The sequence below is a fragment of the Xiphophorus couchianus genome, chromosome 5, assembly GCF_001444195.1.
Source record: "Xiphophorus couchianus chromosome 5, X_couchianus-1.0, whole genome shotgun sequence".
NCBI lineage: Eukaryota > Metazoa > Chordata > Actinopteri > Cyprinodontiformes > Poeciliidae > Xiphophorus > Xiphophorus couchianus.
Genome location: NC_040232.1, coordinates 14,551,948 through 14,566,075, shown reverse-complemented (window position 1 = coordinate 14,566,075; position 14,128 = coordinate 14,551,948). Strand labels below are relative to the sequence as shown.

The window sequence follows — 14,128 nt, the reverse complement described above, 5'->3', positions numbered from 1 at the left end:
TCGTTCCCAGCAGCTGCGGAAAGCAGCGTCTCAGAATCAGCAGAACAGGATCAAAGACAACACTAATACTTAAACTGTAAGCCCCAACGCTGTTGAATTTAAGCACAACATGAATCAACAGCACAAAAGGTACTTAATGAGTCAGACAAACAAAGCCTAAGTCATCCTTTAAATGTCTGGCACATTAAAAGGTATAATTCATGAAACAAATAGCCTCATTCCACTTGAAGCCACAGAAGGTTGGCACCGAAGGACTGCAGATCTTCACGAAGCAAAGACAAACAGCACAGAAGGAGGAAGTGAGAGTGGAACACAGCAAAAAAAATCTTGAGAAAGATGTGACCTAGTAGAGAGAGATGGTGGTGGGAGAGAAAAGAGGAAGCAGAAGCAGAGAGTGGTCAGATAGGAGGATATCTACCCCTGCTGCTCCACAGCGCTCCGCTGCCTGGCTGCCTGCTCAGGGAGTGTTAGTCCACCTCCATGAGAGACAGGTACAGCAGGGCACTGAGCACAGAGTCCAGCCTCCTTTACACCAACACACAGGCACACACACACGCACACACTGAATCAAATCTGCAACCAGGAGAGCTGGATGAGGGTGGAGCTAAAACAGGTACTACTGTGTGCAGCGAGTGTGACTGGTCGATACCAGTCTAACATTTTTACGTTATATGTCATTTCCCTTTTTATAAAGCCCAAACCGTTTATACACAACTGTGTTAAAAAAAATCATTAGTGTATTTAGGTAATCCATGTGCTATGAAAAGAAAAACATCTACTTGCAAGTTGCAATTGCAAATCCTCCTTTTTGTTTATTTAAGTTGGTGACACCATAAGAGGAACAAGAAAGGAGTAAGCTGGACATAAGTAAACATCAATGAATTGAGAATGTACTTAAGAATGGGAATTAAGAAAAAACATTAATTATAAATGAAAGCATTATAAAGAACTCATTATTTATAGCAAGGCATGTGTGTGGATGCTTGCTTTCAGGAGGATTGCATATTGATTAAATAATGATTCACTTCAAAATGGACTTTAGAACTATAGCTAAGTTAAATTGATTAAAATTCTTTAAACCAAATTGTTAAAATCTGATTGTTTTTTTAAAATCTTTTTCCCCCTTCTCTAACTTTATTTTCTTGATTAGTCCTAAGTACAGCTGAAAAATACAGTTTGTGTGATCTGATGAAGAGTTGGAAAAAATGCTGACAAAAAAATTCAGTTTGAAGGTGGGGAAGGGATAAAATCTATGTCTTCACAGAAACTTTGCTTTGGAATAAAACTTGACACAATGAATCATGTTTAATATGCTACCTTGATCAAATATGTAAGTAAATATGTAAGCAATCCGATTTCAGAAGTCTCAGTGCCATTTTTTTCCATTTTTCATTGGACTATTTTTGCTGTTTACTTTGTTTATACATTTAAAGCTACTAGCCAGACATTTACAAAATTTGGTCACACTTTTCATCAGTTTTCTCCCCATTAAACATCATGTCACAGTTGGCTTACTGGTGAGTTGGAATGCTTTTGTTTTCAGTGAACATTTATCAAATGGAAAAAAAACACACCCGTGGATGAGAAAAACAGCTTGTGAGAAAGAACTGAATGGTGAATTTGAAAATGTGAAGATGTATGATGGGAAATGTAGTTTCAACAGTGCTTAAGGGTTTCCTGCTTAGCGATGCAGAAATCTAGGGAAAGTGGCAGGAAATCTTCAAACCTGGGTTTGAAAACTTCCTCATGTTTGTCTCATTTGGAAATTCTGCCTTGGAGTAATCACCAGAGTTAATGTTAAGTCAGCACAATACTGCAAATTTCTCTGGGCTTTTTTTTTTTTTTGTCTTTCTGCACGTAACAACGGTGAACGTGTTCCTAGTGCAGCTCAACTTAAACAAACAACACACACCTTCTTGGGCAGCTAAGAGAGCACAGAGAGAGAGAGAGAAAACACACACAGTCCTGAAGGGTCTATGTTTGAAAACTAAAAAAAAAGAAGGAGTTAGGGAAAATGAAAGAAAGATAATGTGTGGTCAGCCGCGTGCTCGGTTTCAGCTGCCATTGAAATCAACTGGCTCCTAAAAGACTGAGCAAACACCCAACAAGAAAGTGTTTATTAGCATAAAGGTCAGTGATTAACGGGTGGACAATGAATAAAATGCCATATGTATTAGCATGACACCTGAAGGAGTGTTCCAGGCATCTATAAATAAAGTTTGGCAGCAATGACTCACATGTAGCCCAGGTTATGTAATCGGATTACAAGACAAAGACAAATGAATACTATAAACTGGACGTTACTGTGGTTATAGAAGAGAAGGAGATGAAGAGTTAAGTTTCTGTGTGCAACCAAAGCTGCTGCAGCATGAGATGCTCTGTTTGCTGAACTGATCCAGGAATGAGATAAAAGAGCGATATTTAAAAAAAAGAACATAAATTCGAGTGAGCCGTGTTTGTGTAAAAATATGCACATGTGTGTGTGGGCTTGTGTGTAATACCTTTCAAACAATGAGTGATTGTGAGGTGGGGAGTGACTGAAGTTACTTTAAATCAAAGATTAACTGTCAGTCATTAGTGTGAGCCAATCAAGACCCTTGCACGCCTCCGAGGGTTTCGGATGTTCCAGTGGCTGCACAGCTGGACCATCAGACCATCGGGTCAACAGTTAACCTTTAAACCCATCAACCAGTCAGGAGATGGACTAAAAAAAATAAAATCTTGTCTACTCAATCACTGCACCTGGCTACTAAATCACTAATTAGACACTGTTCATTCCCCCATGTTCAATACTAATATTAATGGATTTTTATTATACTTCAAATAATAAATGATATCAATAAATCATTAGGGATTCAGGGAAACATTACAACTCTTCCAATTTCTTCCAAGAAAATCAGTTTCTTGCATATACAAATGCAGATTTTCTATTAAACAAAAAAAGTAAAATATTCCAACTTCAACTTACAGGCACTTAGACTTAATTATTTAATCAGTAGTAGGTCTGGGTCCAACTCATTTTCAAATGATTGGTGTCAGGGTAACCACTTACATTGGTTTCTAGCTCTGAAGCCTGCTTTTATGATTTATTTTTATTTCCATATGTATGTGCCAACTCGTATTGCTGGCATGCCTGCGGTGGAGAATTATTACTAATGAACAATCACCACTGGTAAAAGTGCTTTGGGTGGTAAGGTGAATGACTCTAAGAAGACATTTCCAAGGGCAAGGATAAAGAAAACATTGCACTATGTAGCTTAATGGCACCCAAGCTAGATGAACTTTGCCATCACTTGTAACTTCAGGTATATTGTCTGATATTACTATTGTTGGTCTGGGCTAGAAAATGGTGCAGTTTGTATTCCTGTTGCCTTGAAGCAAGAAGTTATGACTTCAAATTCTGGCTGGAGTGTTTCTTAATAGAGCTTGCAGTTTCCCCCCTGCATGATTGGGCTCTCTGCGTATTTTAGCTTCTTCCCCACATTACTTTTAGGTTAAGTGATCTTTTCATGTAAAGTCCTTAGGTATGAGTGTGTTTTATTATTTGTCCTGTGTGTCTTTATGTTGTCCTGTGATGGACAAGTGACCTGTAAAGGTCGTACCCCGCCTCCTGCTCAGCGTGAGATGGGCAGCATAACCCAGCCGTGACCGTACGTCTTATCTGAGAAATTATAAGCAAAGGTTTGAGGAGAAGCTAAAGTAATTGGACACTGCAATATTGCAAAAAGGGTGTCCATGACATTTCACATACTAATGCAAGACATACTAAGATATCCATGAAGGATATAGGGATTTAAGCACAAGTTGCCTCAACAACATGCCATGAAGAGTGGTTGCCAACGAGGTAGGCAGTCACTCATATCAAGGATTTAAGGCGTTACCACCATACGAAATCTTTTTAATGAGAAAATGCCATTGTGTCTGATCGAGAATCTTGAACCACACTTCCTCCACCTGTTGCTTCACATTGCCAAGTCAGCTGACTGAAAGAAAGTTTCTGCAATTTTTTCCCTGGTATGTAAGAACACAAAAGAACCTTCTAACCAAAGGAAAATATGCAAAGAGCGAAACAGAAGAAAGAACTAAGACTAAGAAACTCAACATATATGGCAGACAATAAGTACCGCAATACCAAGAGGAAAACAGTCAGTGTTTGCAAGCTATTCTAATCTTTGTGGAGATCATTGACTTTAATAACTTTGTTGCACATAGTTGGGCTGTAAAAAAAAAGCCTATAAAAATTCAGGTATCAGATTGAGACAATCAGCAGATACTGGATGACTTACCTAACTGAACTAGATCGGATTTCAGATGGGAAAACAAAAATCAGGATCAGTAATTTGGCTATTACAAGCTAAAAATAACTAATACCAGCATTGCACAGGGGCTCTCTCATGTGTGCACAGCAGCATTAATACAATGAGGGTTTTCGTCACAAAGGCAATAGAGGGATCATTGTTCAAACTGGCCTGTTCACGGGAGTTGTTGTCAAGACAAAAGGAATGTCATCAGATTTATCCTTTAAACCAATTATCAGAGGACAGTTTGTGCTATGAACAAGAGCATGCAAAGTTTACCATGGGTCTTTGATCATGACAGCAGACTAACTTTCATGGATAAAGCCATTTTGTCATCGTTCATGAGAGCACAATTACTCAGAAGAACTACATCAAGAGAAAGCACACAGAGAAGGAGGAGAAGCTGATACTTCAGATAAGTTGGTTGCTGAAAGAGGCCTGGGTCAGATATATATACATATGTAATGAACATTAAAGATTAACAATACTGGAATCTGCAACATGGGCAAATCAATGAATATTTGGGAATAAACTCAGCAATAAGGCTGCCAATGTACTCAACATGAACAAAAATACAAACACCAAGTAAAAAGCCTTGTAAAGATCAACACATGCCTTTAAAAATGCCAGGCTCTTTTGTGGTGTAAAAGGAAACCATGAATTTCAAAGCATTTCCTACATAAAACGTAACATTTTATGTAGGAATAAAATTTGGCTGATTCAGCTGACAAACAAGCTAATCTGTTAGAAAAAAAAGGTGTGGTAAACTGGTTGCTTAAGTGAGCACACCCTTGAACTAACATTTTATTCAAGTACCTTTTATCTCATTTGTCGTTTTTTGTAGGAGTCCACCAGTACTTCACGTTTTGATTTGACAAAGTATCCAAATCAATAAGATTGTGAGGAAAACCCTCCCCAGAAAACCCCAAAAGATTTTGTGTCAAATTTAGGTCTGAACTGTGGCTCCCCTATGTCACTATAATTTCCTTTTAATGAAGCCATTATTTTGATGATTTGGGAATGTACTTTCACTGTTATGCTGAAAATAAAAACCCTCTTCATCCTCTGACCTCTTACTGACAACTGAAGGCTTTTGGGTCAAAACCAGGGAGTAAATAGAACTGTTCATAGCTTTATTTTCATCTTCACCTCTGGAAAAGTAACCCCAGAGTATGCTGCTGCCACCACCCTGATTTGCAGTAGATATGGTAGCTGCTTTAACTTTACCAAACATACTTTCATGTTCTGTTGTCCAGACGTTCACATTTGGTTTCATCAAATGATGAGACATTTTCTGACAGGATCATGTGAAATTTAGCCTTAATGTTTTTTTGAAAAGAAAAAGTCAAGACACAAAGAAATTTGGAGATTTATGTGGCACGAAGACAAGCAGGACTGAGCACTTCTGAAGCTTTTTTAGTGCTAATGTTATCCATCTCGGATGAAACTCCTGTTTTAGTCGTGTGTGTGTGTTTTCTTTTTTAGGCCCGAGCAGCAAAGCGCTGCGAAGGCCTATTGTATCTGTACTGTTTATTATTACGATTCTTCCCACCTCTTCGTGTGCCTTTTTGGGGGCTTTATCATATTCAAAAACTCACCAAACTTGGCGGTCGCGACTAGAAAATTTAAAAATTTTGAATTTTAAGGTTGTCGCAAAAATCGCAAAAAAAATTGCTCAACGCCGGCAACTAGCAATTTTCTGTTGACACAATGGTATGAACGTACTTCATCGTAGAGACATGAAATTTGGTACACTTGTAGAGCTCACCAAAAGACTCAGAACTTACATTTAATGTTATAAGCCAACTATCACAGAAAGTCGGCCATTTTGTATTGAACGTCCATTTTTTACCTCGATTTTGACGTTTACAGCCTTCGTATTTGATCGAACTCCTCCTAGGGATTTCGATTGATCGGCTTCAAACTCGGTCAGTCTGATCATAAGGCATGTCTGATTTAAAGTTATCAAATTGGTGAGTTTTGGAGCATGTTGAAGGGGGGTTAGCAGGGGTCAAAGTTCACCTACTCGCCATGAAACACGATACTCTTATATTTCCTATACAAAAACACATAGAGGGACCAAACTTTCAGTGATTGATCGTCATCGGGTGTCCTAAAATACCCTGTGGTGAAATGATGACATCACTTAGGCCACGCCCCCTGAGAACAGGAGGTGTCATGTTTTACTGTGAACGGTTGCTATCTTAGCCCTTTGACCTAATCAACATGAAACTGTGTCCAGAGACAGAAGACATGTTGGTGTGTTGTGGATTCCAACCCTGACCGGCTTTGACATAGCAGGTGGGTGTGGCGGCGTGGCGAAGTGACCTGTAACGCCGTTGCCATACGTTTGGCTCTGAATTCCACAATTTCGGGCCCAGCTGCTCCAAACTCACTAGGATGGATCCTTATCCACCCACCGACAGGAATTCATAACAAAATTTGGTGGGCGTGGCCTAATTTCTCTATATCGACCCCTAGAGTATTTTAAATGAACAGCCCCAAGCCATGCTTTATCCTAGAATTACGAAACTTGGTACATATGTGTATCTTGTCAGGACGTACAAAAAAGTCTATTAGAGCCATGCTCGAAACCCAACAGGAAGTCGGCCATTTTGTATTGAAGGTCCATTTTGGACCTCGATTTTGACGTTTACAGCCTTTGCATTTGATCGAACTCCTCCTAGGGATTTCGATTGATCGGCTTCAAACTCGGTCAGTCTGATCATAAGGCATGTCTGATTTAAAGTTATCAAATTGGTGACTGTATGAGCTTGCTGAAGGGGGGTTACCAGGGGTCAAAGTTCACCTACTCGCCATGAAACACGAAACTCTTATATATCCTGCACAGAAACTCACAGAGACACCAAACTTTCAGTTATTGATCATCAATAGGTGTCCTAAAAGACCCTGTGGTGAAATTATGACATCGCTTAGGCCACGCCCCCTGACAACAGGAAGTGTCATGTTTTACTGTGAACGGTCGCTATCTTAGCCCTTTGACCTAATCAACATGAAACTGTGTCCAGAGACAGAAGACATGTTGGTGTGTTGTGGATTGAAGCCCTGACCGGCTGCGATGAAGCAGCTGGGTGTGGCGGCGTGGCGAAGTGACCTGTAACGCCGATGCCATACGTTTGCTTCTAGATTCCACATGTTTCGACCGAGCTGCACCAAACTTGGCCTGACTCATCCTGGTGTGATGCCTGACAATGCTATGTCATCATATTATGACGTCATCTAAGCCCCGCCCCCTCAGAATGAATTAGAGAGATCTTCTGTGTAATTACATAATAAACAGTCCATGTTCGTCATTTGTAGGGCAATGCTGCCCTCTGCTGCCCACTGAAATAGTTTCATTATTTCAGTAATCGACACCAGAGGGCAGCATTGCCCTACGGAATGACAGTTCAATGTTTTAATGAAGAGGAAAAAATTAAATAATTTGTAATTCTAACACAAAAACTCACAGAGACACCAAACTTTCAGTTATTCATCATCATCGGGTGTACAATAATATCCAATGGTCAAATGATGACATCGCGTAGGCCACGCCCCCTGACAACAGGAAGTCTTGTATTTTACTGTGAACGGTCTGCACGAGTGACCCTGGTGGGATCCCTGACAACCCTATGTCATCATATTATGACGTCATCTAAGCCCCGCCCCCTCAGAACAGGAAGTGTCTTTTTTTTCCTTGGAAAGCTCCGTTTATGGCTCTCTTGACCTAATCAAGGTAATTCGGATGATGAGCTCTGTCAATGCTCGCTTCTGGCTGAACCGTGTGGGCGTGGCCAAATGGCGAATATCAGTCCCTCGCCATATTCATACGTTTGGCTCTAATTCACGCATAGATCATCCGATTGGCGCCAAACTGGATATGTATGACCTTTGTTCACCTCTAAAGAGCCCAACGAGTTTGAAATGTAATTTGGCTCCACTGCGCCCCCTAAGTTAATACATCGGCTGTGTCTCCTCGACGCATCGACCGATCTGCACCAGATTTTTCGACAGTCGTCGGGGAGCGCCGCCGAACGCATTCACGCGTGTCGCCCGGTGGACGGGCGTGGAAAATGCGCGACAGCTTCTGCAGCGGCTAGCGGGCGGCGGTGCTGGAAACTGCGGCAGAGCTTCCGCGGTGGCCGGAACCCCCGCGGTGGCCAATAGGCCGGAGCGGCGCTTGCTGCGAGGGCCGCCCGAGGCTGCTCGCAGCTTTAATTTTTTTTTTTACTTTCACCTGATTGAGACGTTTCACCACCGTTTGATCCTTTCCATCCTCTCTAAAAACCAGATTCTTCTGAAGAATGCAAATTAGCAAATCCACAAAACTTTGTTTCAGGTTAATCAATTTTGATTGATGGGTGGTGTGAATTCAGCAATACTTGATGCTGAAAATGAATAAAACTGTGCTTCAGTAAAGTATTACATCAAGAGTAAACTTATTAGGCAACCTCACCTTTTTCCTTTATAATAAGTTAGTGTGATTTTCAGATGAATTGCTCAAGATAAATGCTAGTGAACTGCTTTCAAATATTTTATCATCATTCATTCGAAGACCTGGCTTTTTAGCCAGAGTAACATTTTAAGAGCCACTGTAAGTAAATGAGTAGTGTGTCACAAGATTAGATTGCTTTCACTGTGTATTTACTCCAGAACAGAATGACCTCTTGATCTTGCTCAAACTACATTTTGATTTCCTGGAAATGTTTCCCTCCCAGTCTGATGCAGAAACTCCCTTAAAAACATAAAATAGCCTTCTAATCTCGCCAACTGCTTAATTGTATCAAGCAGCCCTCACAACTAGATATTTTTATCATTAAAGAAAATCTCTGCAGAGTACAGCATGTCGCTTAAGCATGACCCAACTTCACATAAAGCAGAAATTCAGTCTATTTTGCAGCGTCAGTACTGTGGTGAGCTAGATTATCAAAGTGACCTGCAGGAAAATTGTCCAAACAACTTGAGAAGAGAGAAGTGATCCCTGTGGCTGCACTTTCAGGACACATGACGTCCACGTGCAGAGGATCTCAGCTGTCAGCGCCTCGACCGCAGCAGGATCAATGGAGAAGTTAGTCACAGTGCTGACTGAAAAGAAGGAATTCTCATTATCTGAGGAATTTCAGAGCACATTATCATCTAAACTACGGTCCATTTTCTAAAACATGAACCCCTTCCTGGTCTTCTCTTTCGTTATCCATTTTGCCCTCTTTTCCTCACTTTTTCCTCTTTGTTTCTGCTTTACTCCAGTCCATGTACCTGTCACCATCATTCCTCCAGCCCAACCAACCTCGAAGACAAGCAGCCAGGAAGGGGGAGGAGAGAAAAATGGCGAATGGGGGCGGAGAAGGGAATAAATTGGGAAGAAAAATAGAGAAGGATAGGAATAAAAGTGGCTAGCAATAAAAAAAAAAAGTTCCACCAGAGGCTAAAAGCTCTTAATAGTGAAGAATTTTAGGTGGCTGACTCCAGGTCGCTATAACTTCAGCACAGAGCAGTGATTCCACTTCATTTAATCTGAGCCCCTGCCTCCTCCGCTCAACCTGTCTTTTAAGACCTTCACATTCATATCAAATGTCACAGAGAACATCGCAATCTGACTCGTACACCAAAATCTGAGACAGTTATTACAAAGAAGCCTCGGAGTTACATTTATCATACTCAAGGCAACAGTTGCAAACAGAGGAGCCTCTCATTCAGCAACATAGTCATCACTAATCAGAAGAGCTGCTTTGGCTTTAGGGGCTTTGCTTCCTAAGACAAACACATTCCTCTGGGTAATCAGCTAGCCCGCTCAAGGCCAAAGCTGACATTGTTTCAAACAATTAGTCCTGATGCTGACCGTGTCGCACTGCCGATAAAGGCTTTCGGTCACACTCCATGGAGAGCCGCGCGCACGGGTGGCACAAGCACAAATCCTTTAAAGAAGCCAGACTTCTTAGGAGATTTTTTCAAAGGTTTGATGGTGGATAACAAAAATATCTCATAATCTTTCTCATGACACATTTACGTGTCTTTTTGAAAGAAGATTTTAAACAAAAATATGCTTGTTTTTTGTAAGTATTAGCACTAATTACAATATGCTAGAGCTCAGGTTATTGAACTGATTCAGAAGCAACGTCAGTGAAAGCAGCAGGGGTGGGACAGTTTCTCAATCAAAACTAAAACAATTAAACAATGAAAATGCCGCACTTTATCTTGTCAAAGAGAAGACTGTGTGGCAAAGCAGATGTGAGTTTGTCTGATGTGAGCCTAAAAGTATGAGCCAAGGATGCGAAACTAAATGTTTAGCTTGATACATTGTACCTCTAAGCCTATGTGTTTTTCAGGCTCATAGTTTGACATAAGAAAGGAAGTGAACACTAAAATACCATGAACTGCAAAATGCTATGATGCTACTGCTTTGGAGCGCCCTACTGGGTTGCTGCTGAAGCTTTCTCTTTGTACTCTGAAGTCTGATTTTTTGAGTTACTAAAAGAAATACAACAGAGGCAGATCCTGATGTTGGTCAGAACATGCTGAGCAACCCAGAAAATAATATCTAATATCTCTGCTACATCTGCAGAAAGATGCTGGTGTAAGCTATTTGTTAACACTTAAGATGATTTGTATGTTATTTTTATCAGTAACACACTTGGTGCTGTTACATATCTGTTCGTAAATATGTTTCTTTAGTGTTTTAAATTATAACATGTCGCAAAATAAAGTGGCATTGGCAAGTATTGCTAACATTAGAACCAAAACAAAGTTTTCTGATTTGCATCAAACTAATCAAAGTTGATTTTCGCAAAGAATACGGATTCTTTAAATACAATTTAAGAAATATTTATTCTGTTTCCGAAAAAGGTAGAATGAATAATTCCACCTTAGAATTAAACAAGCATAAAATCTGCAATATGATGACTTGTGAAATCTGGATTTGATTCTTCATTAAAATGCAGCTGTTTGAAATATATACTCTTTTTTTAAAAAAAAGAACAAAAAAATGCAGCGTTTTTGTTAGCCTCATTGAAAATACTGGCTCATACTGTCTCCTCGGTCATCTAATATTGTGAATCATCTTGTCTTGAGAGCTGAATGTATTGCCACGGTCCAGTGATGGATCAGAACAAATGTGTGAAATTGGTTTAAAATATCAGATTTTATTTTGTGTAGCCTTTTGATCCGTTTCTATAAAGCGCAGAATGTCCCTGAAGTTTTAAACAATATTACAAACTGATTTCAGAAATAGTTTTGACTTTTATTCTATTTAGATAGGAGGGTATCCTGTCCAGAAATTATCCCACGAATCCTTCTGGTGTGAAATAAACTAGCAAGATTTAAACATTCATCAAAAACTTGACTGCCTGTGACCTTTTTTTTATTTCCACCTCCTTCTAGGCTGATGAATGAGCCAACCTTTCTTCACATTCGGGCCCACCCTGTTGACAAACACAGCAAATCAAGTTGAGCTCCAGGAATGGCTTATGTAGCCTATTTTTTCATTCACCAGCATAAAAAAAGTAAATCAGATCATTAAGAAGAAACTATTTATCATTGCATTTCTAGCACTGAACACTTCTGCAGTGAATGAGCGAAGATCCAGATCACATGCACACACTAAACACACAGCTCACCTCATCGGGGCAAAAGTCCACATATTATATGAACAACAACCCGGAAGAATGAAGGCGACAATAGTAACTTCTCTGTGTAGTCACTGAAGCATTTATTTTTATCCCCCACCCTGAACACACACGTCATGCCACTCCACTGGTTCCACTGGTTTCATAGCAAAGACTCCTTGATCACCCTTCCCATCACTGATTGCCTTTGTTTGCAATCAGCATGGCTACAGTGAGCTGGTAAAACAGGCATGTCGGGTAAACTTCTTAAGGCAAGTAGCTGGAGTTTTTTCTTAACAATGGATGAGTCAAACAATACCAGATATTTAAAGAAAGAATCTGTGGTCAGACACACAACCTACAGTCAAATGTTGAGGCGGTTTTAATAAAGAGGTCAAAAAAAATCTTTCAAGGTTAATCTTCACTAAAGTTAATCTTCACACAGAATGAGAAGCAGCAATTTGAACAAGAAAAGCAATGTAAAGGAGTCAAAAAGCTAGAAACACATTTTAAGGCCGGTATTAACACTTTACCTTTATCCTGGTGCAGATACTGAAGGGTAAGCCAAGTAGACGCAGCCTGTGTGTTTTATTTTACTGGCAATCCACACACGCTTGTCAAAAACTTTCTCTATCTCTATCCATTCACCTAGCTGGGTGTTGACAGGCAGAGTGCAGAGGTAAGCGAAGGTGGTTTTGAGTTTACCCTTCTCAGTGGCCAGAGGAGGAGAGGTGGGGCCACTCAGCACAGGTAACCCCCACCTTTTACTCCCTCCTTCAATATCCCGTTTGCTCACCTGATAAGGAATTGGACAAAAGAGAAGGTAAAGGGATGAAAGGGCACAGGGTGTGACGGGTTTGTGATAATCAGGAAAATGGAGAGGAATAATCACAATGTTTCTCATTGCAGTTAAAATCAGCCACAATACTACTCTTAATATGTCTAATCTGACATTTAACTACTAGGATAACTACTACTAGCTTACTGATTTCACTGTACCACGACATAGCGTAGCGTAGCATACTTGGTGTGTAGTAGAGTTGCCTCAATCTAATCCCCAGTAACTTCCAGTCCTTGATGGTAAAGTTTGCAGTCTCAGGAATGTTCAGTCACACAAATACATAACCTAAGAAATTTCCAAAAATAACCAGTCAGCTGTTTTACTGCAATGCTGCTTCATGAGTAACAGTCTCTGTCCCTCATATCTTGGGTCTGTTAAGTCTGACAGGTAAACTGTCATAGACTGAATGAAATAGCTTCACTAAACTAAGAGTGAAATTAACTAATATTCATAAGAGATGAATCTCAGCTATGTTGATGTCTAAGAAATGATGTAGTTCAAGTGGTAAAACCAATCTGTGATGATAAGTATCAACATAAATAAACATGTTTATTTGGATGTAAACCAGGTAACGGTGATCTGACCACTCAGGATGGGTTTTAATGCCACATGTGAATAGTCTTTGTGAAAGTTTTTTTCTTTTAATTTGATTAGCCAGGACACATGCTAATACCAGATTAGCATGTGTCAAAGTTATCTTTAAAGACTTCATATATTGAACAATAATAATGTCTTGTGAACATTAGAAAAAACATCGTATTAAAATAAATATGGTTATAAATTTATTGCAAATGTTGCACTTTTAACATATGCATCTCCATATGTTTTAAATTAAGGTAATGAAAAATACTCCACAAAAGGTGTAAATAGCTTGTCCTTTTTTTTGTTTTACAGCGTAGTTGTTTCTGTTTGCCGCTGTAGATTTTCCTAGTGACAGCACAGTGCTTTAGGAAAGCTCCACCTGTGGAGGAAGCTTATTAAAACAGAAACGTTCAAAGTAATGTGCTAAGTTTATAAAGTAGGAGGACAAAGTGATGTAAGTCTTCTCCGCTTATGATTAAGCGCAACTGCACTGAAATATTGTGAGCAGAACTGAGTCATAATTAACAGACAATAAACATACTAGCATTAGCTTAGCTTTTGAACTGTTCAAACATCAGCAACAGGAGCATGACTGTACATTTATGTGTGTAGTCATCCTTTAAAAATTTGCTCTTTTCTGGGGATAAAATGATAGTTATGCTATTCTATACTGGGGGATCCAGTTTCAACTGTTTCTAACCCTAATAAAAACATACACTCATATTTATATTCATTCATTGTTTATGTCACATTGCCCTGAGGTAAGTCGGACTCCTAAGCTGCACTGTCTTTCAAAAATTTTAGAT

The 14,128-nt window shown here is 39.7% G+C and overlaps 1 protein-coding gene across 11 annotated transcripts in view; it reads right to left on the bottom strand.

Annotated features, from left to right (window-relative positions):
- The window catches only part of rbm47 (RNA binding motif protein 47), a 45,256-nt gene that overhangs the window by 15,782 nt on the left and 15,346 nt on the right, over positions 1–14,128 (bottom strand). The window contains exon 1 of one of the 11 annotated variants that reach the window (XM_028017221.1): positions 12,433–12,580. The exons of 9 other annotated variants lie outside the window; for them this stretch is intronic. The gene's annotated coding sequence lies outside the window, so the exon portion shown is untranslated. Of the gene's footprint in view, positions 1–418; positions 533–12,432; positions 12,581–14,128 lie in introns of those variants that run through there. One more of the 11 variants, XM_028017222.1, reaches the window with a different exon arrangement.